This window comes from Elaeis guineensis, chromosome 4 (assembly GCF_000442705.2).
Source record: "Elaeis guineensis isolate ETL-2024a chromosome 4, EG11, whole genome shotgun sequence".
NCBI lineage: Eukaryota > Viridiplantae > Streptophyta > Magnoliopsida > Arecales > Arecaceae > Elaeis > Elaeis guineensis.
Window position 1 is genome coordinate 93582595 of NC_025996.2, and position 25867 is coordinate 93608461.

The 25867-nt window shown below is 37.7% G+C and overlaps 3 non-coding genes across 3 annotated transcripts; all 3 read right to left on the minus strand.

Annotated features, from left to right (window-relative positions):
- Positions 1-22950: 22950 nt before the first annotated feature.
- On the minus strand, positions 22951-23038 carry LOC140857682 (small nucleolar RNA snoR27). The gene has a single exon (XR_012141174.1). It is a non-coding gene; the product is annotated as a small nucleolar RNA snoR27 (small nucleolar RNA).
- A 142-nt stretch (positions 23039-23180) lies between these two features.
- On the minus strand, positions 23181-23270 carry LOC140857683 (small nucleolar RNA snoR27). The gene has a single exon (XR_012141175.1). It is a non-coding gene; the product is annotated as a small nucleolar RNA snoR27 (small nucleolar RNA).
- A 36-nt stretch (positions 23271-23306) lies between these two features.
- Positions 23307-23398, minus strand: LOC140857680 (small nucleolar RNA snoR26). Its single transcript, XR_012141172.1, has one exon. It is a non-coding gene; the product is annotated as a small nucleolar RNA snoR26 (small nucleolar RNA).
- Between the last annotated feature and the right edge of the window lie 2469 nt (positions 23399-25867).

Below are 25867 nucleotides of genomic sequence, written 5' to 3' on the forward strand. Positions count from 1 at the left end.
TTCACTGGCACAGCATCGCTAGTGAACCCTACCAACGGAGAGCTTATCGGCCTTAATCGACCATCTGAAATGGATATTTTTGAGAATGCATCGTAAAACAAAATATCGACAGAGCTTCCACTATCAACAAGAATGCGGCGTACATCATAGTCAGTAATATTTAAAGAAACTACAACCACATCATTATGGAGGAATTGAATCTCCTTGGCATCTTCTTCAGTAAAGGTTATAGATTCTTTAGTCCTCTGCCGCTTGGGCAATCCGATCGATCCACTGGCTGCTCCCTACTAGGGTCCTCTAGAGATGGTGTTGATGATCCCAATTGGAGGCCGATCTCCAAGCTGTTCTTCCCTCCTTGGTGGTTCTGATTGTGGTAGGACCCTCGATCGATCTTCCCTACCCTCAGGCCGACATCGGATGAATCTGTCGAGCCGACCTCATCTGATGAGCTCCTCGATCTCATCTCGGAGCTGAATACACTCCTTCGTGTCTTGGCTATGGTCATGATGATAGAGGCAGAACTTGTCAGGGTTGCACTTTTTGAGGTGTGTGCGCATCCTTTTCGGTCTTGGTAGCTGCTCCCCGACCTCCATCAGTACTTGGGCTTTTAGAGCATTGAGAGGGGCGTAGCTGTGGAATCTTCTTAGGGGAGAGCTCCGTCGAACTCTACGGTCTGGGCTTCTCTGCCTACGAGCTCGGAGAGGAGTGCGGACATGCTTGTATCTGGGAGGAGTTCGAGAATGTGGTCGAGCTTCACTCGATCCTTTTTCAGCTACGGGCTTGCTGGAGTCACTCATCTGTCGCTGCTTCGTGGCCTCCTCATCCTTCAGCTTGAAGGGTTCCTCTACTGGGACATATCCTTCAGCCCGAGCCAGCAAATCAGTGAAGTCCCTAGGATACTTCTTTTCCAGAAAAAATAGAAGATCGTTCTTTTGAAGACCGCTCTTCAGGACGGCCATTGCAACTGATTGGTCTAAGTTCTGGACCTCCAATGTGGCAGCGTTAAAACGGTTGATGTATGTTCGGATGGATTCTCTCTCCTTTTGCTTGATGTTGATGAGGGACTCTGAACCTCTCTGGGGACACTGGCTGCTGACGAAATGAGCCACAAACTGATGGCTCATTTGATCAAAGGAGAAGATAGTACCCGACTTCAGTGCGAGTACCAATTTCTTGCTGCTCCCTTCAAGGTAGATGGGAAAGCTTGGCACAGGATGGCGTCTAGCACACCATGGAGCAGCATCATTATCTAGAAGGTCTCCAGGTGGTCAATCGGATTCGAGGTCCCATCGTAGCTCTCAAATTGGGAGAGCTTGAAGTTCGACGGGATCGATTCCTGCATAATCATTTGAGAGAAAGGAGGGTCAGTACAGATATCCTCACCGTAAGCAGGGGGAGCGTGGCAGAGCTCTTCGATCTGCCAGTTCATCTCCTAGAACCTTTGATCTAGGAGATCCTCTCGACTGCGAGTCTCGAGGGTCTTTTGGAAGAACGGAGGTAGGGACCCTCCGGGGGTGGAATCGTGATCGGACAGAGGGCTCTCCACCCTCTACTTCCCCTTTTCGGAGAAGACAGGGTGACTGGCCCAAGTGGGCCATCCGATCGTCGGATTTTGAAACTTCGATGATGCCCTTTCCAATCGCACAGATGCCTGCGGCTGCTACTGCATGGCCTGCACTGCTTTGGTGAGGCCCCTGACCTGCTGAACCAGCAGGTCAAACTGCTCCATACCGACTGCCGTTACCGGAGGAGGAGTCTGAAAAATTGGAGATGAGGTCAGAGCTTGCGGATCTCGCTAAGATCTGGCCATGGAGGTCGTAGATCGTCTGGTGGATACCTTTCGGGGAGGCATCAGGTGGGGATCTAGCAGGAGAAGAAGAAGAAGATGTCGAAGAAGATGATCGGAGACAATCCCGTTGAGTACTCCTTTAAGAACAAGGGTCCTGTGAAGACACAACCCTTCCTTTAGCGCCAATTCTATTGGTGCAGAATTTCACCAACGTCGGAGAAGCTGGAGTCGAGGAGATCGCAGCCGCCGTCTGGACCTGCAAGGGAAGTCTAAACCGAAGTTGGGGGTGCTCCGGCAAGACCCTCCGATGCTCAAGTCAGTACTCTGCTTCAACAAAAATAGAGCACTCGAATGGAATTTTAGCAGAGTTTCGAGATAGAGTTTAGAGCTTAGAGAAAAATGTATCTGGGGGGTCTCTTTTATAGACGGGGAGCGTAACCGCTTGACAGTGATGTTCGTAACTGCCTTAGAATCTGTTACAGAGAGTGGAGTGGTGTCCGTCGTCGCGACTTGCCAGAGAGTGGTGGGGCCATGTGGAATTTGTTACAGAGAGTGGAGTGGTGTCCGTCGTCGCGACTTGTCAGAGGGTGGTAGGGCTATGTGGAATCTGTTATAGTGAGTAGAGTGGTGTCCGTCGTCGCGACTTGTCGGAGAGTTCAGGCTGGATGGCTGAAGCTCGATTGGGACGTCTGGCAGAGCGGAATGGCTCTCTGTCTCAGCAATCTAAGAGAAGCTCGAATGTTTTTGAGGTTGCTGACGAGTCCATTGTTGTTGGGTGCCTTAGGCGCGGATGCTGCAGGTGAAAGTCATCTGTTGTAGAAGCTCGGATGAAAACTTTCTGTTGGAGAAGTTTGATAGGAGTTCGATTGCTAGAGAAGTCCGTCTGAAATTTGTCTGATGTAGAAGCTCATCTGAAGACTGTCCGCTGGAAGAGTATGGAATTCAATTCTATTGTAGAAGTTCGGATGGAGTTCGATTCTTGTAGGAGTTCGAAAGAAGACCGCTTATTGTAGAAGCTCGGATGAAGACCGGTTGTTGTGGAAGCTCGGATGAAGACTTTTTATTGTAGAAGTTCGGATGAAGTCCGCTTGCAATAGAAGTTTGGAGTAGAGATCCAGCTGGTGGAGCCCATCCGTTGTAGAAGTTCGTCTGAGATTCATCCGCTGTAGAAGCTCGGACTGAGTCTGACTCTTATAGGAGCTCGGATGAAATTCGAAAGACGATCGACCACTGTAGAAACTTGGATGGAGTCTAGTTACTGTAGAAGTTTTGCTTCTGGAGAAGCTCGAACATTGATGAAGTCCGAAAGAAGTTCGGAGTAAAGTCGATCGTGACAAGAAGAAGTCTGGAAGAGATTCAGAGGGTAGTCGATCACTGTAGAAAGTCGGCTGATAATGAAGCCCAGAGAGCATTTGGAGCAGTCCGGTAGATGACTGAAGGAGGTCATTATCGGAGAAGTCTGGATGGCACGATGGGAGTTCGTCCGTTGGAGGAATCTGGAGGACACTATGGAAGGCCGACTGTTGGAGGAGTCCGGATGGTATTGTGGAAGCTCGGATGGTCGGGGGAGTTCAGAAAAATGCCGTACAAGGTCAGAAGCCGGATGAGCTCTGGGAGGGTTAGCCTCTTACGAACTTCGACTGGGGTTATTGAATACCCAACACTATAAAAATTGATATGATGTTGACTAAGTGTATATTGATGCTTATGGCATATTTGATTAGTGTTGCTTTGTTGTACCATCCAAAGGATAGCATTGTTTAAGTATGACCATATGAGATTGAAGGATTAACTTAACTAGAACACTATAGTTTGTTGTGCTATCCATAAGATTATATGTCATCTAGAGGCAAGAGAAAAAAATATTGAGAATTATATAAGTACAATTGATAAAGAGTTATCTACTCTTGAACTCATGAATGCTTGTTGTGCTATCCACATGGTGTTTGTGAAGAATAGAGATCTCAACCCCATTAAGAAACATTAGTATGTTTCTCGATTTTCATACTTGAGGGCTATAAAGTTCGTTAAAATAGTGAGAGACATAATTAGACAAAAGTTTTAATCTAGTTATGATTGTCATCTTGAGTTGTCCGCTTATATTATGTTCTTGTTATTATAGATTAACTGCACATATGGTATCCTCACTATCACTTAAGGGCATACTAGATGCAAATAAATTGATCGGACCAAACTATGTCGACTGGTTAAGAAATTTGAAAATAGTTCTCATTCAGAAGAAAGTCTCCTACATTTTGGATACACCTACACTCGGTACGATCGGAGAAGATGCTACTGAGGAGAAAAGGGTTACATACAAGATGTGGAAAGAGGACAGTGTGACTGTCAAATGCATCATGCTTGCCTCGATGAGCAACGAGCTTTAAAGGCAGCATGAGGATATGGATGTTCTCTCTATACTCCTTAATTTTAAGGAGTTATATGAGAAACAAAGTAGAACTACTAGATATGAGATATCTAAGCAGTTATTCTGTGCCCGTATGACTGAAGGCATCTCTGTGCAAATGCATGTCTTGAAGATGATTGATTTGATCACTCGTCTGGGATAACTAAGCTTTGCCATGGATGTTGAAATGAGCCAAAATTTGATCCTACAGTCTCTCCCTAACTCCTTCTTTTAGTTTGTCATAAATTACCATATGAACAAACTGAACACTAGCCTGTCTGAGCTGCTGAACATATTGAAAACAATAAAGAGCTATTTCAAGGGCAAAAAGGCATTAGTACTTTTATCGATAAGATCAACAAGAAGAAAGGCAAGAAGGGTTCTAAGAAAAAGATGAATCATAAGACTAGCATCTCCAAAAAGAAGGCGAAAAAGATCTTTGCCAAAGGTACTTGCTATCATTGTGGCAAGGAGACCACTAGAAGAGAAAGTGCAAGAAATACCTTGCAACTGTGAAACCAGCAAATATTGCTAAAAGTTTGTATATGATGCAAACTAACTTATCATTAAGTACTTCATTTTCAGATTCTTGGATATTGGATACCGTCTGTGGATCACATCTATACAAATTATTGTAAGATTTACAGAAAATAAAGAGTCTGAATAAAGATGATTTCGAGCTATTCGATACTAGTGGAGAGTCCATTCAGATCGAAATTGTAGGAACCAAGATTTTGAAGTTATCTTCGGATAAAATTTTGGAACTGAAGACCTGTTATTATATGCCTAATGTCATTAGAAATATTATTTTTTTACCATTATTATTGGAACAAGATTTTGAAATAAAAACAAAGAACAATGGTTGTTCTATATATTTTTCTAATGAATATTATAAAAATACTTATATTGATAATGATCTTTTATTTTTTTTACTTAATGATAATGTACTTCATATTGATAATATAAAGAAAAGAAAGAGAGAGGATGTGAGTGTCACATACCTCTGGCACTACCGACTTGATCATATAAATGAGTCAAAAATTAACAAGTTATACAAAGATAAATTCTTTGATCCTTATGATTATGAATCATATAGAATTTATGAATCTTGTCTCATGAAAAAAATGATCAAGACTCCATTTATTGGACATGGAGAAAGGACGAGTGATATATTGGACCTTGTACATACTGATGTTTGTAGTCCAATATCGACTCAAGTCAGAGGTGGATATTCTTACTTTATCACATTTACTGATGATAGGTCTAGGTTTGGATGTGTGTATTTAATAAAATATAAATCTGAAGTTTTTGATAAATTTAAAGAGTATCAAAGAATGGTTGAGAAATAAACTGGTAAAAATATTAAAGCTCTTCGATCTGATCGAGGAGAAAAATACTTGTCTAATGAGTTTCTCGATTATTTAAAATAAAATAGAATATCCTTTCAATGGACACCTCCTTATACTCCATAATTGAATGAAATTATGAAAAAAAGAATCGCACCTTATTAGATATGGTACGATCTATGATGTATTTCATGGATCTTCCGATATTCTTTTAGAGATATGCTCTCGAGGCCGCAGTGTATATCTTAAATAAAGTACCTTCTATATCTGTTTCTAGTAGTCCATATGAGATATGGAAAGAAAAAAGATCAAATCTTAAGCATATTAAGATTTGGGGTTGCCCAGCTTATGTGAAAAATATTGATGGACATAAGCTGGATGTTAGATCAGAAAAATACAGATTTGTGGGTTATCTCAAGGAGAGTATATGATACTATTTCTACCATCCTACTCAACAAAAAGTGTTTGTTGGTAGGCATGCCGTTTTCTTGAAAAAAGAGTTTATCCAAGAAGGAGGCAGTGGGAGGTCTGTTGAACTTATGAAAGTTCAAAATCTACAACCCATCCAGGATTCACAAATTGATTCTTAACCAGATGTGCCCATTGTTGAGGCACAGTGACTTCATACACCTCCTCTACGAAGCTTAGTAGAGTGCGTAATGTACCACTCAGATATGAGTTTGTCATTGAGAATGACAATATATCTCACATCATTGAGAATGACAATCCTACGAGCTATTCGAAAGCTGTCATGAGTAGTGACTCTGACAAATGGCTCAATGTCATAAAATTCGAAATGGACTCTATGTATACCAACCAAGTTTGGACTTTGGTTGATGCACCTGAGGGTGTGACCCTAATAGGCTGCAAATAGATCTTCAAAAAGAAGATTGGAGCAGATGGTCAGGTGGAGACCTATAAGGCCAAGCTGGTAGTAAAAGATTTCAGACAAAAATAAGGTGTTGATTATGAAGAAATCTTTTCATCGGTAACCATGCTCAAGTCTATTCGGATAATGCTTTCTATTGCAACATACCATGACTATGAGATTTGACAGATGGATGTCAAGACTGCCTTCCTCAATAAAAACTTTGAGGAAGAAGTCTATATGACTCAGCCAGAAGGATTTATCTCTAGTGGGAGAGTAAATCAAGTATGCAAACTGAATAAATTTATGGATTAAAACAAGCATCGAGGAGCTAGAACATCAGTTTTGATGAGACAGTCAAATTGTTTGGCTTTATCAAAAATATGGATGAACTATGTGTGTATAAAAAGACAAGTGAAAGTACTGTTGTCTTTCTGATCTTATATGTGGATGACATACTAATTGGGAATGATATCCCGATATTGCAATTGGTCAAGAATTGGCTATCACAAAAGTTTTTCATGAAAGACTTGGGTGAAGCATCCTATATACTTGGTATAAAGATCTATAGAGATAGATCAAAAATGATGCTAGGCTTGTTCCAGTCTAGGTACATTGACCTTATGTTGAAGAGGTTCAACATAGAAGAAAATAAAAGAGGTTACTTGTCCATGGGTCATGACATACAACTCTTTAAGAAGATGTCTCTTAAGATACCTGAAGAGAGAAATAGAATGAGTTCTATTCCTTATGCTTCAGCTGTAGAATCAATTATATATGCTATGTTATGTACCAGACCTAATGTGGTTTATGCCTTGGGCATTGTAAATAGATTTCAGGCTGATCCCGGAGAGGATCATTAGAAAGTAGTGAAAAACATACTCAAGTACTTGAGAAAGATTAGAGATTCTTTTCTAATATATAATGGATCTAATTTAAAACTGAAAGGTTATCCTGATTTTAATTTTCAATCTGATCTGGATAATAGCAAATCTATATCTGGGTATGTATTTACTCTATATGGTGGTGCAGTAAGTTGGAAGAGTTTCAAACAGCAAACTGTTGCTGACTCGATCACTGAGGCTGAGTATATTACTGCTAGTAAGGCTGCTAAGGAGACCGTCTGGATGAAAAAATTCATCTTAGAATTGGATGTGGTTTCAGGGATTGAACAACCTATGCCCCTCTATTGTGATAATACTGGGCAGTTACTCAAGCCAAAGAATCAAAGTCTCATCATAAATCTAAGCACATCCTAAGACGGTTCTACCTCATTTAGAACATAGTCGAAAGACACAATGTGATGGTGGAGCGAGTTGACATCAAGAATAATATAGCGGATCCATTCATTAAGGCCTTGTCAATGTAGCATTTGACCGCCATCTTGATAGCATGGGCATCAAGTATAGGAGCGATTGGCTTTAATGCAAGTGAGAGATTGAAAGAATAATACCTTATAAGCTAATCGTATACGGGATGCGATAGGATGTTTTTAATAATTTATCTTCCAGACTCATGTAATTGATATTAATATTATTAGTAAAATAGATATTTTTGATTCATTATATGCTGCATCTTTTTATTCTTAAGATTATAATGAACCTCAAAAGTCTGGACAATGATTTTAGGGTCGTGATGAGATCACACCGGTGAGACCTAAATCCTTGATAGCCTTGACTTAAAATATTTTTAATCATTGGTTCATTGAGTCGGAGATCAATGATACCGGTAAGACTGGCATGTCTTATGTATGCTCAGAAATGAGGGTGGTTGATTTCACAACCACTTATATGGTGATACTCATACAAGAATATAGGTGATCATTAGAGAATGAGTTCATTGAATTGACCTGCGAGAGAATATCAGATGGAGTCTTATTTATATGTCAGTTGATGATTCTCTAGTGGAAGTTGTGTAAGTGATCTTTTGACCTAAGATTGTCATGGTACCTTGTGTATATGGATCCATATTTTGGTTCACTTCCTAACTTGGTCTTTTGATCCTTGTATGGGGTGTTTTGGATATGATGAAGTATGCATGGAGGTTATGAGTGATTAATAAGGGATCAGTCACTTCTAATAAGAGGAGCGAACATCCTATGTGATCTCATAGATCGATGATTCTGAAAGTCTTTGCCCAAAGCAGGATGATAATTAGAAAAAGATTTCTAATGTATCATTAACTAAATCATCATCTTCTGATTGAGATACATATAGATAAGTGATTGAGTTTGACATATTTTCATGCCCATAGCTCATCTGGGATATTGTTTGACTGAAAGATTGAATTACACGATAACTTGCCACTAAAGGATATTTTGATAATTTTTCATCAAAATTTTAAATCTTTCAGATAGTCATGAGATATTGCTAGACATCAATCTTAACTTGTGAACTCCTCAGAATAAAAAAAGTTTAATTTATGAATCAATTAGGAAGAGTCCTAGTTGATTGGGACTCTTCAGTTGACCTAATTAGGGAGGTTACGTCGAAAGTCTAGGTCCACTGCTGATTAGATTTGGAATTCAATGGATTACACACTTTGAAATTTGACCTTGATCTGATTAATTAAAATTTAATATAAATTTTAATGGTTAATTTGATATGCTAGTACATTGTATTAACCCAAGTTCCTAAATTGGTTTAGATCAAAATGTTTGAGCTAACCAGACTAGTTGCCTTTGACCTAATGGGATTGAGTCTATTTTAATTGAGTTCTTATCCAACTTGAAACAATTTCAAGTGGGGAAGGATTTCTCTACACCCACCAAGTTCCACACCAAAATAAAATGCCACCCCCCTCCTAGTTAGTGTGTGAAGGTGGAGAGTCCTTCTTAAAGAAGGCTCTTATCTTAATGTGTTGCCTTAAATTCTCATCCATATTTCTTTTGAATTCATGTCAAGTTATTATGAGATTTTTATGAGGCATAGAAGAGGAGGAGTCTTTCTGTGTGAAAGCTCTCATGCACCAAAAATCATATATGATGAATTTATTCACCGCATGAGAAAGTAGGGTGCTAACCTTGGTCCTTCTCACATCCCTGGGTCTCCTATTTAAATGGGGCATCCTATATGGTCCAAGTGCTGGATTTCTAGATGGAAACCAGAGATAAGTGGTGTGTAAATCAAAAAAAAATTTGAAAAAAATCTGAGAAAAAGTCAAGAAAAAGTTGAGAGGCAAAAATTGTAAGAAGGGTGGTGAGAGAATTAGCAAGTGTTGTTAGTGTGCCTTAGGGTCTGATTTTTCCATATGTTGGAGCCCAAAATCAAATCTTAAGTTGTAAAATATCTGAAGAGTGTCTTCTTGGCATGATTCTGATGGTAAGATCGAAAGCAACTAGACTTTGATGTGATCTTTTCTCGAGTTCGAAGCTGGCAGTGTTCTTGAGAAGAGAAGGCTGCTGCAGCGCACTAGTTAGGAAGGACCTTGGCTAATTTCTGTGTGGATCATCATTGGAGGGCTTTTACTTTGGAGTCTCGTGGAGATCACCAACATGCCATATTATTTTTTGGTGAAAGTAAAAATTCTATCCTTTTGCATGCTTGTTTTGTTTTGATTGATATCGGCAAGGTGATTCTAGGGTTTGAATTTTGGCTCGATTATTTTAATTGTTAAATCTATTTAATTTATTTGATTTTAAAATTTTTAAAAATTACTTTCTACTGCATGGCCGGAACCCAACACCAACCTACTACATGACTTTCAAAGCGATTCCAGGTCATCTTATTTTCATCTCAAGTTTGTCCTAGAATCCGTGATGCAGTTAGAGAGAGAAAGAGAGAGAGTAGAAAGATCTTAGAGAGAGAAGAAGAGAGAAAGAGGAGAGAGAAAAATCTTTTTCTCTCTCTTTTTTTTTTCTTTTCTTTTCTTTTTTTCTTCTTCTTTCTTTGCCTGGCCGAACAGAGGAGGTACACTAGGGTGCTTGGTGGCTCGTGCTCCGGTGAGGTACGGCAGCATGGTCGGTTGTCCGGCAGTAGTGACCGATAGCGGTGGAGCCAAAGATAGCCGGCGGTAAGGTTCGACCGGTGAGAAATTTGAAAATAATTGAAAAAATAGGGCACCTGGGGTATTTTTTTGTTTTTGGTTGTTGGCCGTTCGCTGGTAGTCATGATCTCACCGTGGAGGATCGTGGGGAGGCTAAGGGTTATGGTCCAAGGGTTCGACACTGCAGGTGGTGGCATCGGTGGTCGGAAAAGGAAGGGAGGAGGCTCATTCAAAACAGAGAAGAATAGAGATTCTTCTTTTTGTGGATTTTTCGGCAAATCCAACGGCTAGCAGGGGTGCACGATGTCATGGAATGGAGGGGAGGGAAGAGAGAAAAAAGGGCCGAGGTTTACCTCGGGCTTGAGCAGCGTTGTCGGCTCTAATTTCCAGTCAGTGCGAGTATGGGAGGCCACGACTTCACAAGGAGAAAGGAGAGGGAGGGAGGTCGGTGGTCATTGTTGGTTGTTTAGGAGGGGAGAGAGGGAGTTTTATAGGGTAGAGGGGAGGTCGAATTCTTTCCGGATTTAACATCCCCTTCCGATGAGGTCGCGTGGAAGAAGAATCCTAGTGGGAGTCTTCAACATTTTTCTGATTTTTTTTTTTTTTTTTTTTTTTTTAAGAGTGGGATATCACACTAGAGTAACAGTCTTCCAACTTTGCAATCTCTGCAAAGATGTGGGATGTAGTACTCAGGTGTTTGGCTACGTTGTGTTGAGAAGATTCTGGTCTTTCCAGCAGCGTCCATACAATTGGATACCTATTGAATTGAAGAACAGTTTTGGTCGGTTGTGTTCTGTCCAGGATAAAAAGTTTTACGATTTTCTTAGCCACGAATGCTGGTAGGTAGCATGGAATTCAAAACATCTTTTATTCTGCTCTTTCCACAATGTCCACTGAGCCGTTGTAATGTGAACATCCAGTCCTTTCTGAATTTGTAGAATTGGGTTTGTGGGAGATTCTTGAGGTGGAAATTTTGTAGAAGTATTGACCAAACTACTCTGGAGAATGAACACTGTAATAATGAGCAGCTATTCGCACATCTAATTATATTTGATAGGGTTTAAGAGAAATATAAGTGGAATACAAGGGTCTTATGTTATATTGATTCCAAATCAAACATAAACTTGGGATTATTTAATAAAATTATAATTATTCTTCGGAATCCATTTATTCTGGCAAAGAATTTCTCCGCATGCGTCAAAAAGCCCATTCCGGCAAGGCGAATCATGTTCAACTTGCTTTACGAGTTTCCCCTCTAGTGGGAAAGCTTGAGATCAAATCAATTCCGATTTCAGTTTTTGGTTACCCTAGGAGGCATGGATGGGCTCATTGTTGTAAGCATCTATGCTTGCACTTACCACCACCTTTTGTATATTTAATGTTCTCCTTTATTTCATTCTTTTCAAGGGACGACGTAGCGAAGTTGAGTGGCGTCAAATTCACTTTTCATGCATGAAAATATAAGAACGCAATACTTCCCGTGGTGGAAGGCATGTGAAGCACCATGGATCTAGATGGTAGAGACACATAAGACAAGGGATTGGGTAGCTTCATTTGTGGGCACCTACTCGGATCCTTCTGCACATGGAATCCGGCTCAATCAGCTTCTCTTTAATTAGTTGCGATATATTTTATATGCTGATGCTATTAGTTGTATTTATTCTGGGGTCATATAATTGTGCTGCCTAAACATTAAAAAAAATGAGGCATGAACCTTATCGCCATCAAAGATGATAGCATGCATTGTTCAGTGGGGTACATTCCCTGACTTGCAGGACTCCAATGACCATGCCAGATGAGTGTGGCCTGGGATGTAATTCCAAACTAACAAAAAAAAAAGGAAAAAAAAAAGTAGCCGTATGGTAAATATGCGAAGTAAAAGTGACCTTTTAGTGCATTAAGAAGTTTGGCAACAATGAAGGTTTCCGCATACTGTGTTTACTATGATATTGGAGCTCAATGAAGGCCAAGGACTAGGGCTTCTCCTGTTCTACGCGGTAGACTACTTTTGAGCTTAATTTGGGGCCTTTTATTGTACTTTGTATTTGTAAATAATGTACTCTTGAACTGATGAACTAATCTCGTGGACAGCAAAAGTCTTATTATTAGGTGATATAGGCATTGACGAGTGTACAGTTGAGGCTGTTGGCTTAGATGGGGTGAACTTATAATAATAAACTGGGTTTTTAAGGTTTCTTTAGTTAAATTGAGCTCAAGCAAGATTAGTCAATAATTTGTGTCTTCTGCGGGCTCCTGTGTCAGTTCATTACCTCAAGGAAAAAAAAAAAAAAGAGAGAGAGAGGGGCCCCTTTTCTTTAAATAATTGGAAAATAATGTCAGAGCACATGCATTATTGATGCTTAACCTTCTTTTTGAAATTATGGATCACTGTACTGGTAAAGTTGATTATTTTACCACAAACTAGTTATGATGCACGTGCAAATGCACGTGCTTGATGAAGGTTTTTTTATATTAAAAAAAAATGTCTTTCTCATGAAATTATTAAAATTTATTTGCTGTATATTTTCAGTCTAGATAGATTTTTAAATTTCAATATGACAAAAACTATTATAATTTGGGGTTTGGAAGGTGCGACTCTACTGTGATATAAAATTTTAGATATTCTAATTTAGGAAGAGTTTTTCCTTGTAATTCATCCTAATGATTAGTTAAGTTGGGTGGCATCTTCCTCTCAAGCGAGAGGTTTTTGGTTAAAATCTAAGACGATCTATTTTTATATAATACTAGATTATAATCCTATGTGATGCATAGGATATAATTTTTTAAAATAATATTTTATTTTTTTTATCTATTTTATTATATCTATTCTATATATTTAAAAATAACTAAAATAATTAAAAATTTATTTTTTATGTATAATATGTATTACAAGATATTGAATAAATCTTGTGAAGATTCAACAATCCTGACTCCATGAAGTTCCTTCCTAAACTTATCGTCGACAATGTTGCTTGACTGCCACCATTACCATTAATGGTAGTAGCATCTTTGAGTTCGAGACGAAGAGAAAATATATCAATATACAGGATTTTAAGTAATTTTTGAAGATGAATCTATCATATTTTTAAATTGTGACAATGACCACCTCCCAACCCTTGTCGTTCTCCTCTGTCACAGGCGGCGCAGGGGAGGCACCAGCTCCCACCATCATTTTTTGTTTTTAATCCTTCCCGGGCACCTTCGCTCTTCCTAAAGCTATGGGATATACATGGCGAAATGGTGCCTTAGGAAGAAATAAACCTGTGATGAACGGAGGCTAATGCTAGAGAGAGAAAGAAAGAGAGGAAGGTTGCTCTAGGTGTGAGATAGTTTTTATAATTTTTTTGATGAAAAAAAATTTGCAAGTATCACTATCCTCTATTGCACAACTAATGGAGCTCAAGTAACTTTGATACCAAGATCTCCAATGGCTTCAAAATTAATATCTTCTCTCTCTCTTTCTCTCTCTGACATCATGAAGCCACCTCTTAAAAGGCCTTCCTCCCTCGTCTCCATCTCCCTCACACTACAGGAAAAATGGTCATTAACGACGCTATTAATGTTATTTTACGACGCTTTAAAGCGTCGCTATTTAGCTTTACGATGCTTCGAAAAGCATCGGCAAAGCGTCGCCTATGTAAGAGTGGAGATGAAAAGCGCCGACGCTTTTTAAAAGCGTCGTTATTTTTTAACGACGCTTTAAAGCGTCGTAAAATTTAACTATAACGGGCTTATAAGCATCGTTAAACTTGTCTTAACGACGCTTATAAGCGTCGTTAAATATATTTCTAACAATGCTTTAAAGCGTCGCAAAATGCAATTTTAACGGCGCTTTTTAGCGTCGTTAATGACTCCACGTCATCCACTCTACCAAGACGCTTTTCGAAGCGTCGGCTTTTTTGTCTTTAACGATGCTTATAAGCGTCGTTAAAATAATTTTAACGATGCTTATAAGCGTCGTTAAAGGTTTTAAGAGAAAAAAAAATACAGATATTATCTACAAAAAAAAAAAAGAATACATACATTCCTGTACGAAATTATATCAATTATTCGAACATAAACCTGTACAATCACCACATTCACACCTGTACAATCACCACCATTCACACCAAAAGCAAACTTAAATAGAAAATTTATCCAAACCAAAAGACAATATTTTATATAAATAAAAATAAAGTACTAATCGTCCATTACAATCAAGAGTAATATAAATAAATATAAAAATATAATAAAAATAAAATAATATCAATCTGCAGGCGGATGGTCGTCGTTGTCTCCACGTGACGTGCCGCTATCTCGACGGGTGCCTGATGTGCCAGAGCCTACAAGAAACATATCAAAAGCATGATTTGCATATCTATAAATAAAAATATATAAATCATTAAATTAATACAAAAATATATATTTAATATTATGTGTTTATCTGAGATGAACCATACATCTCTAATAAAGATGTAAGGCGATCAATCTGTCCCCTCATGGCCTGCATCTCGGCACGGCTCTGTCGCATCTCCTCCATCTCAGCGGCATGACTCTGTCTAATCTCCTGTATCTCCGCCTCGAGTCTGCGAACGCGTGAATCCTGAGCATCTGCTGCAGCATGCTGCGTATATCTACTAACCTCAGATAACTGAGTGGGGGTGACTCCTACTCCATAACCCCTCACTCGGCCGTAGCGTCTGGTCCCATCAACTCTGTGAACACCTCGGCCTCGATACAGCTCTGCTGCGTAGATGCTGCGGACTCGTCGTCACGCTCCGCAATGAGAGATGTAGCCCTCTCCTGTATTTTTTTGAAAATAAGAGTTATACATTAATAGCTAACAAAATTAAATTTAAATCATTGCAAAAAATATAATATTAATAATACCGTACATATAAATCTCTCGACTCATCTCGAACAAAAGTACCATCCTGATGAGTATGAGTCATCCGGTAAAACTCCACTTGTCCGGGTTCCCTCCCATGCTCATCCTCCTACACAAATAATTTCAATTTTAAGCAAACAGTTATAATAATTTAAAAAAATATATGAGTATCATGATACAGACATGGTCCACGATACATAATGATATTAGTTATATAAATATTTCAACATAAAAATTAAAAGTTAATTATGAAAGTTTAAGGAACATACAAACTCCTGTCGGAGTCGTGCATAACTCTTCGACCCCGATGTATGAGGAACAGACTGAGCTGCTCGTGCAGCTCTACCAATAGCAGAATAAGTCTGTAAAATAAAGTAAAAAACTTGTTATATATATAATATATAATAAAAATCAATATTTTTATAAAATATTTAGAAAAAAAAGATAATAAACAGATAATATACCTGTGCCCTCTCGGAGAACCAATAATGAACCAACTCCATCCACTGATGAGGGGGTACATCAGGAGGACAATTCCTAGCAACCTCCTCCTCTGTCATACCCTGTCTCATATAGTCCTTCTTCAATTGTGCTCTATATTCTTTTCATTTGCGGTTGAGAGACTTCATTACAAAATCATGAGTGGATGGAGGGAGAACAAACTTGCTCTATAAAAAAAAAGTTAAATGAAATAAATTATATAAATGATTAACAATTAATATACAGTATGAACATCAATTCATTACCTCTATAACTCGGAGGAGCTCAACTTTGTACGTTGGAAGCATGTCATTCCATTTTGCATAGCCCAATGGACATAGCTGAGGCCTCCGAGCAACAGTCCCCAAAAATGAAGTCAATAAGCAGGCAGCTTTCTTAATTGGCTGACCTAGCTGATTGCACTCCACAACAATCCTCTCACCCTCACGCATCTGCCACACATCTCGTACTACTGTGGGTCCGCATCTGGGGCGTACTCTCCCGGATCCGTCTGCAAAAAATACATAAAAGTAACTATATCATAAATATACATAAAATGAAATAAAAAAAAAATTACATGAAAGATAATATATACCCTGCACGTGTATCTCATCATCTGGCTGATGTACAGGAGGATCGTGCTGTGCTGATGATGAAGGACAGGGCTCAGAATGCTGTGCAGCTGAACTGGCCTCAGACTGCTTTGCTGAAGAAGATGTACCGACCTCTGTCTGTGAAAACTGGAACTGCACCCAGCATATCGTCCCCTGCGATGCATGATGTCACCTAGCATTTATATAAATAAAAGATAGAATCAGTTAATATATGGAGTAAAATAACATAATAATTAATGCAAAATATATACATCATAAATAATTATTATCAGTAACAATCAAGCAGTAGTGTTTTCTTCGAATTCTGTTCTAACCAACATCGTCGTAGCATTTAAATCATCAGCTGGCACAAAATTGTAGGGCATACATTGTGTATAAGTGTCATCGTCATCATCCTCCACTTGGTTTCCCATATCATATAAGTCTCTAGGTTTTGTTTTGATGACAGTAAACCAATCTTTATCTTTTGCATCTTGTACATAAAATACTTGACGAGCTTGAGATGAAAAAATGAATGGGTCATCCTTCAATAACACACCAGTGTGTATCAACCTTGAAAAATTTACAAGTGTAAATCCATTTGCATCTTGTTTCAAATCCCTTGGTGAGTTTATGTCTATCCAATCACATCTAAACAGTACTACTTTAAATTTTTCATAATAATCCAACTCATAGATATCTTTAAGTGCACCATAATAGGATTTTCCATCCGCTTCCACCATAACACCGCTATTCTGTATTTTTTTAAATTTTTCCCATTCTCTAGTATGAAATTTAAAGCCATTAATTATGAAACCGTTATATCTATTCACAATCTTGTTAGGTCCTCGAGCAAGAGCTATTAGTTCATCTGAATTATTTGTCTCCATCATCTTTGATACCTAACAAAAAATGATATGACGAAGTGCAGTTGAGTTATCTGATATTAAATATGTATCAAAAATTAATATATCTCATAATTAAATATAAATCACACCTGATTCGAAAGTCACATAGGGAATAACTCAACCAACCATCGCTGTTCAATCCTTGCATTAGGACGAATGTTATGATTGGCTCGTCTCTGATAAATTAAAAATTCACTGCATAAAATATAAATATATCATTTAGAACATTATATCTAATATAAAATTTAAATTTTGATGTCATTCCTTAAATATACTAACCTGCGATGGTCAGATATTATGTCACTATAAAGTAACACATAACGATGTGCTTGTGCTAAGGATTTTTGATCAAGTACAATACTTTCAGCTCTTCCCAAGAATTTTCCAGCAGTTAAGAACTTATACAGTTCTGCATTCTCCACAAAGTCATTATGCCGTTGAGGTCGACTAAAAATAGTCTCTACACCTTGAAGATATCTTGAACAAAATGTCAAACATTCATCCGCAATATATGCTTCAGCAATCGAGCCTTCGGGATAGGCTCTATTTCGCACATAATCTTTAAGACGCACAAGATACCTTCAAGAATTAAATATTTATTAAAATATCAGTATGCTGTTGTTTCTAATAAAATTATCAAAAGATTTAAGGTTTGTAATAATACCTCTCAATAGGATACATCCATCTATAATGTACCGGTCCACCAACTTTAACTTCTGAAGCTAGGTGAATGAGCAGATGTACCATAATAGTGAAAAATCCAGGAGAAAAAATCTTTTCCATCTGGCAAAGTGTAATTGCAATATCGGATTCTAACTGATCAAGTTCCCGAGGATCAATAACTTTGGAACATAATGCCTTAAAGAATGACGATAATCGAAGTACAATTGTAACAACTTGTTTCGGCAATGACGATCTTAAAGCTATTGGAAAAATATCTTGCATCAATATGTGACCATCATGACTTTTAAGATTTGAAAGTTTTCGATCCTTTAGATGCACACATCATAAAATATTTGATGCATATCCATCGGGTACTTTGATACTTTTCAAAACTCCCAAAAAATTATCCTTTTCTCGAGCAGACATTGTGTAACATGCAGGAGGCACATAAATTCTATCATTAGCAAGCATTTTAGGATGAAGTTCCTGTCGGATACCCATTTCTTTTAAATCAAGACATGCCTTCATGTTATCTTTGCTCTTTTCATCAAGGTTTAAAAATGTTTCAAGTAAATTATCGCAAACATTCTTCTCTATATGCATGACATCAAGATTGTGCCGAATAAGATTATGTTTCCAATAAGGTAAGTCAAAAAAGATACTTCATTTTTTTCATAAATATTTACTTGGCTGTTGTGTAGATGCTATCTGTGTGTCTTCCTCATTTTCATCCTTGAAATAATTATCTGGATCTTGAAACACCTCTGCATCTATAGTACTGATACTGACTTCCTCTGGTAACCCTTCGTGCACTGAGCTTTCAACATCATCCCTTCATCTTTTTTTAAAGGACTTTGAGTGCTTACCATAGCTGTAATTCATGCCATCCATTTGTCTATGAACATCAGTTCCAGAAGGTGGAATAGGGGCACATCCCAATTCTATAGTACCATCAAACAAATCTTTCTGAAATCGAAACGGATGATTTGCTTCCAACCATCGACGATATCCTATGTAACAAAATTTACCTCCATGTTTTAACCAAATTGAATGTGTTGAATCTCCACAACAAGGACATGCGACCCGTCCCTTTGTACTCCAGCCAGATAAATTGGCATATGCTGAAAAATCATTAATAGTCCATAACAAAGCTGCCCGTAGTTTAAATGTTTGGCCGTTGGAAGCATCAAATGCATCAACACCCTCCCACAACTGTTTCAATTCCTCTATCAAAGACTGTAGAAAAATATCAATATCATTGCCTAGACCCTTATCTCCTGGAATAACCATTGACAAGATAAGTGATGATTGTTTCATGCACATCCACGGTGGCAAATTGTAAGGTATCAAAACGACTGGCCAAGTGCTGTAGGTAGAACTCAGGGTCCGAAATGGATTGAAGCCATCAGAAGCTAAGCCAAACCTAACACTGCGAACATCAGAGGCAAAATCAGGATGCCTATCATCAAATGCTTTCCATTGAAGACTATCTGCTAGATGTCTCAACATTCCATCCTTTGTACGTCCTTCATGATGCCATCTCATTGATGAAGCTGTTTTTGATGATGCATAAATCCTTTTCAATCTAGGTATAAGAGGAAAGTAACGCAATACCTTGGCCGGTTTCTTTTTACTCCGCGTTGCATCCAATTCATTCAGTACATCATCTCGATCTTCTTTTTGTGTTATCCATCTTGAAGATCCACATACATTGCATGACTCTTGATTAGCATTTTCACCCCGATATAACATACAATCTTTCGGACAACTATGAATCTTTTCGTATCCAAGATCCAATTCCTTTACTACTTTCTTGGCTTCATAATACGATGGTGGTAAACGAGTGCTTTCTGGAAATGCATCTTTTAATAACTTGAGCAGCATGGTAAAACTCTTTCCAGACCATCCATTCAAATATTTTATATGAAATAAATGTACAAGAAAAGAAATCTTAGAAAATTTTGTACAACCCGGATATAATTCTTCGTCTGCATCTTTCATTAAGGTGTGATAACGAGCTGTCTCATCATTAGATGTATGTATGGGCTCCTCAACATGCATACGTTCCGTATGCGTACATCCATCAAACATCCCAACTGTTTCTTGTATACTACTGGATTCTCCTAAATTTTGAACATCAAATTCAAAAGCATCTGTGATCAAACCCCTTATATCATCATCTCTTGCAGAATTGTCTTCTAGGCTAGTGGATCCAAAATGAGTCAGGGGTTGGTTACATGATGATGGCAACATAGATTCTCCATGAAAAATTCAGTCGGTATAACCTCTTAAAAAACCATTCCATACCAAATGTTCTTCAACATTTTGTGGATCTAAAGAAGAACTATTTACACATTTCCGACATGGACATAAAATCTTTCCATTCAAACTACTTTTCTCCATACCAAATTTAATGAAGTCATGAACTCCATCTAAATATTCTTTACTATTCCTTGGTTTATTTATCCAACTTTTGTCCATTGTAGGATAAAAATGATCGAACTTGCAATTTATCTAAAAATAAAAAAATTATACAATCTATATTAATGCAATGAGTAAAAAATATCAGTCATTTCATAAAATCCAAAAAAATAACAGCTAGATAAAGTTTACATAGTAAATGCTTGCTATCATCAACTAATAGGTAAAGAAGGTCCTATCCCATTCAGAAAATGCATTAATTCTATACGTCAATTACAGAAATCAAATGATATGCAACAAGAGCCAAAAAAAATTTCGACAGCATTTCCCCTTAGTTCTTCCGTATAGGAAGAACAAAAGAAAAATACCATCCGAAATTTTTTTCGAACCCTCAGCATACCATTTGATTATGGTAATGACCTATAGAATTACTCATATTTTCCAAACTGTCCATACTGGACAATCAATTGATCAATGTACATAATTCTTTTATCCGTATAAAAATAAATAAATGTACGGATACAATAGAATATGTACATTAATCAAAAGACGGGTCTATATTTCTATGCAATGTAATTTTTTTAAAATTAATTCATAATTAACTTGATTTAATACCTGATATTAACTTGGGGAGTAGTGGACAAAGAAACTTGGCCCAGCTTAATCCAGATGCTTAGTCTTCATCAGTCACGAAGATAAGGATAACGTAGGCCACACGATATCAGGGTCCAGCCACATAACGAGCGCCATATGTCAGATAAGCAATCAATCAGGATTCATGAAACTATGAAATAATATATATATAGAGAGAGACAAAATTTAAGTAGAAAGAGATCGATCGTAACTGGATTTACGTTCAGTTAAATCAAAACTTTATAATGAAGATTCTATATTGATGATTCAAATAGTTGGACGCGATCTACTATCTCAAATTTGTATGTACGTAAAAAATTATATGATTTAGAAAGTCCTATTCTATGCATTATGTAGTCAAAAATTGGATAACCTAAATTAAATTAAATATATTTTTTAATCATTTGATGTATAAGTTAGGAATCTTCAAATCATATGATTTTCGATGTTTAAGTAGTTTTAAGATAATATATCATATCTAATGGCTTAAATCATTAATGTATGATCTTTATTGTCCAATTTTGATTTGATCGAATCGAATCCAAATCGGTTGACTTTACCTAAACCTATCCCATATATCAAAGCATTATATATGTAAAAATATTAATATACATTGAACATTTTACTTCATTATATATTGAAGTACAGTAACTTTTTTCACCTATATAAGACGTCAATGATACAGTTGATGCAGTAATTTCAATACTACATACTTCAATTTGATTCTTATCTTCTCCTAATAATGATGATGTGGTAAAAAAATCAAGTTAATGGATAATGAGTGGGATTGAGAGGACCAAGTGAATTAAATAGCTGGTAGTCACTGTCAATATCGGTTGGGCTTTCAATATCAGCACCCAAAATTGGACTTATATAATTCAGTTTTAACATGCATTGTTATGAGTAGTAAATCAGTGCCTAATGATTCCTGACTCATGATCCTTCACGAATATTCCTTTTCCTAATCTGACAGATACATGTTTATAATCTGACTATGCAAAGAACTTGTCACAATTTTTTTCAAAGAATAATAATAAATACACCATCAATTAGTTCTAAATACTACTAATTATGGATGTATATATTTCATCAGTATCATGGAGAAGAAATGATCGCTAGAGACGTAAACAAGCCAAGCTCGAGGAAGTGAAGTCTGGCTCAAGCTTCACCTGTTTTATAATCATGCCAAGCTTGAGTAGCATATTCAACTGAGACCCAAACTCAAGTCATTCACAAACAAATTGTTTAATGAAGTTGACAAGAGCCTCAGGTCTGCCAAGAATTTCATATGTAAATTTCGAGCTAATCTTCATAACTAGATCCCAGACTTATGGTTAATCTGTTTATGTATATAATAATCTGACAGGGAAATGGGGCAGTGTGATATACCTATGTACATGTGTATGTATGCAAACATGTAACTGATAGAACTTTTTATACATTTCCTGGTTTCATGCATGTACATATGTGCTTAAGCTGTGAGAACAGAGTAACAGATGGTCCAAAGTTAAATAATTTATCACGTTACATCTGTGGAGACGGAAAGTTCAGGCCCTTCTCCTCAACGAAACCTAAGAAACCCCTCACACAAACCCCAATATGAATGGATCATCACTCCATTCATATTAGGAATTCTTAGATTCTTTGTTACCACATATTACCGTGAAATAAACAGGCAGTGGGTGCATAAGCATATTTTCATACAATTACACAGATGTGTTTAATACGAACCACAGATAACTGCTGAGTTGATCTGAAACAAATAAAAATAAATCAAGTTGTGGTATAATAGAAAAGAAACTCTAGTATTGAATCAAGAGGCAAGCTAGAAACTAGATAAGTGAAGTCAACAAAAGGATTACCAAAAATAGGTAAAAACAGAAGGGGGGGAAGCAAGATCCAAAAGCGTTAGTATTCTCAAAGGATTGGACCTGGAAGAATAACAAAAATGCATGAACCTCTAGAATGGATCAGCATCCTTACATAGTCTCACTAGATCTCGGTAGATCGGTGTCATCTTCAATTCCTTCAACGAAGTTACGGAAAGATAACGCGGACTACGGGCATCATTGATCCAATTGAAAAAATAAACTAAAAAAGAAAGGGACTTTCAGGACTCGAAACTTGTCATAAGAAACAAACCAAAAATTTTCTTGCGACCCATAAACATGCCCCAGAATGTTTAGAATAATATCTTTGTAGAAAACACCAAAGCTATTTTACCAGATCTCAGTAGATACACATCATGTTCAAATCCTTCAACGGAGTTACAGAAACATAACGCAGATTATGGTTGCATCATTAATCCGGAGATACAGCACAAGAGAAATAAAATTAAGAATAAAAGAAGCATCTCAGTCAATGATTTCCTGCAAAATTTCTTCACCGGCAATCAAAGTGCAAGGATAACAAAACGACGTTAAACATCACTGATGCTGACAAACATAAAAATTGAAAAAGGAGAAAAAGAAAAACCAAAAAGAACAGAAAAGGACGAATGAGCAAAATTACAAATCCCAAAAAAAGGAAAAAAAAATATGAAAAGAAAGGACAGATGAAAAGAAACCCCTCACACAAACCCCAACCGAAACCTAAGAACAAGTGAAATGGGGAAAACATTTTACCTTTCAAAATTTCTGTGGAGCGGTCGAGCAGGCTTTGTTTCCCTTTGATTTGGGGTGGCCGAATGGCGAAGTGGGATGGTGGGAAGCTTGGAGCAGCTGAACAAGGGAAGGAGGAGGAGGAGGGCCGGTCGGGTGGCGAACGGCGTATGGCTTGGACCGCACGGGCGCGGCGTCGACGGATGCGGCAGCAGAGGGGAGCGGCGGACGGAGGTGAGGCGTGGACGGCGGGTGCGCGTGGACGGGGGTGCGGTGCCGGCGGCGGAGATGGGCCGGGGTCGGCGGAGGAATGGGTGGAAATTAAAGGGGCAGCGGTAGATAGATTAGGGCACGGGAGGAGGGGGGTATTAAACGAACCTACCGACGCTTTTTAGCGTCGTTAAAAAGCGTCGGTATTGTATTTATTTAATGACGCTTTTGCTAAAAGCGTCGGCGTTGACACCACAAAGTTTACGATGCTTTTAAGCGTCGTTAACAAACGATGCTTTTTAAAAGCGTCGGCAGGTCAGCGCAACCTGCCGACGCTTACCAAAAGCGTCGGCAAAAAAAAGTCGTAATTACCTCTTTTTTTGTAGTGTCACCACCATCAGACCCCTCCCCTCCTTAAATTCCTACCTCCAGACCCTCCCTCCAAATCATGAAGCCACCTCTTAAAAGCCCTTCCTTCCTTGTCTCCATCTCCCTCACCACCATCAGATCCCTCCCTTCCCTAAATTGCTACCTCCAAAACCCCCCTCCAGAGCCAGCTCATATCTTCTCTTCTGAAGGAAATATGCAGTAGTGCTATGCATGCAATTTTAAAAGATTAAACAATTGAATCTCAATCACATATATAAGATTCAATCATAGACTACTACATCACGATCTATGATATAAAAAATATATACTTTAGATCTAAAAATAAAAACACATCGATCTCATCAATGCTGAAATTTTAGATCTAACTATTAGATCTAACATTGCGATCAGGATAGAATAAAAAACATTACTAAACAACTTTGATGTTATTTTTTTCTGATCTAATGGTTGAAGAAGATGTTCCTTAGTTCACTCACAGCCACATAAAATCATCTGGCCTCTATAAAAAAATCTACGTGAAGATTGGCGCAGATCAGAGACTTGGAAGTGATAGCCTACAAGCAACTTTGACGATTGATCTCTTCCTTTTTCTTCAAGCATCTTGGACACTCCAAAAGATGAAGAGATCTGGAGTAGGAAGAGGAGAGGAGGAGAAGACCTCTAAAAAAATAAAGACCAATAAGAAAAAGGGTATATGACACCAACAAGAGGTGACCCCTTTTTATAGGCAAAGACTAGGATTTTTCATCCAAGGGAAGAGGGCCATAATCACCACACCACAAACCAGGTTTGGGCATCCAAAAAATTCTAGAAAAAGATCTACAATATGGAGAAGGATTCTAGTTGTCTCACATGCCCAAGAACTCTCTATGAAAAATAAAGAAAAAATTATTATGGCACCAACAACCTTCCTTGTATGAAAAATTTCTTTTATTGTTTTCATCTTATTTCTAATTCAGATCACATTCAAATTTGACAAGAGATACAATTATGAGTTATCAATCATTGCCGCCCACCCTTATTGGGTCTACTATTTTGAGGTCAAAAAGGTCAAGCCAAATCCTATTTGGCATGGAGATATAGGCAAGGGTCCATGTGTGGCGCAAGGAGATAAAGATAGAGTCTAAGTTGACAAGGACTTTTCATTCCTAATCTGATTCTAATCTAAATTTGCCACTGATAGAAATGAACCTAATCTAATTAGAAATTTAAATATTTTATTAAATTCCTAGCTCATTTAGGAATAAGCTGATTCCAATCTCTGATCGAATCAGGATCAAATTTTCTTTGTAATCAGGATTGATCATATCAAACCCAATTTGAGTCGAACTAAATCTAATTCAATTAGACTTGATCCAAAGCTCTTTACTCAATCAAATTGAATCAATTACTAATTAATTCTTCATTAATAGTAGAGTCTCAATCTTAGTGGAACTCTCCTCCAGAGTTCTAGTCCTAGTAGGACTCGTCACCAGACACTACAACAAAACTCATTTTTAGTGACAATTAATTAGAGGCAAAAGCCTAATTGTCTTGAATGTAAATTAAGATAACAAAATTTAGTGGCAAATTAAAATAATTACCGTTAATATCTATTTTTTATCAAAAAATGTATAAATTGCCATTATAAAATATATTTATGCCGGCATTTATTAGTAATTGCCATTATAAATCATATTAATATTGGCATTTGTTAATAATTATCATT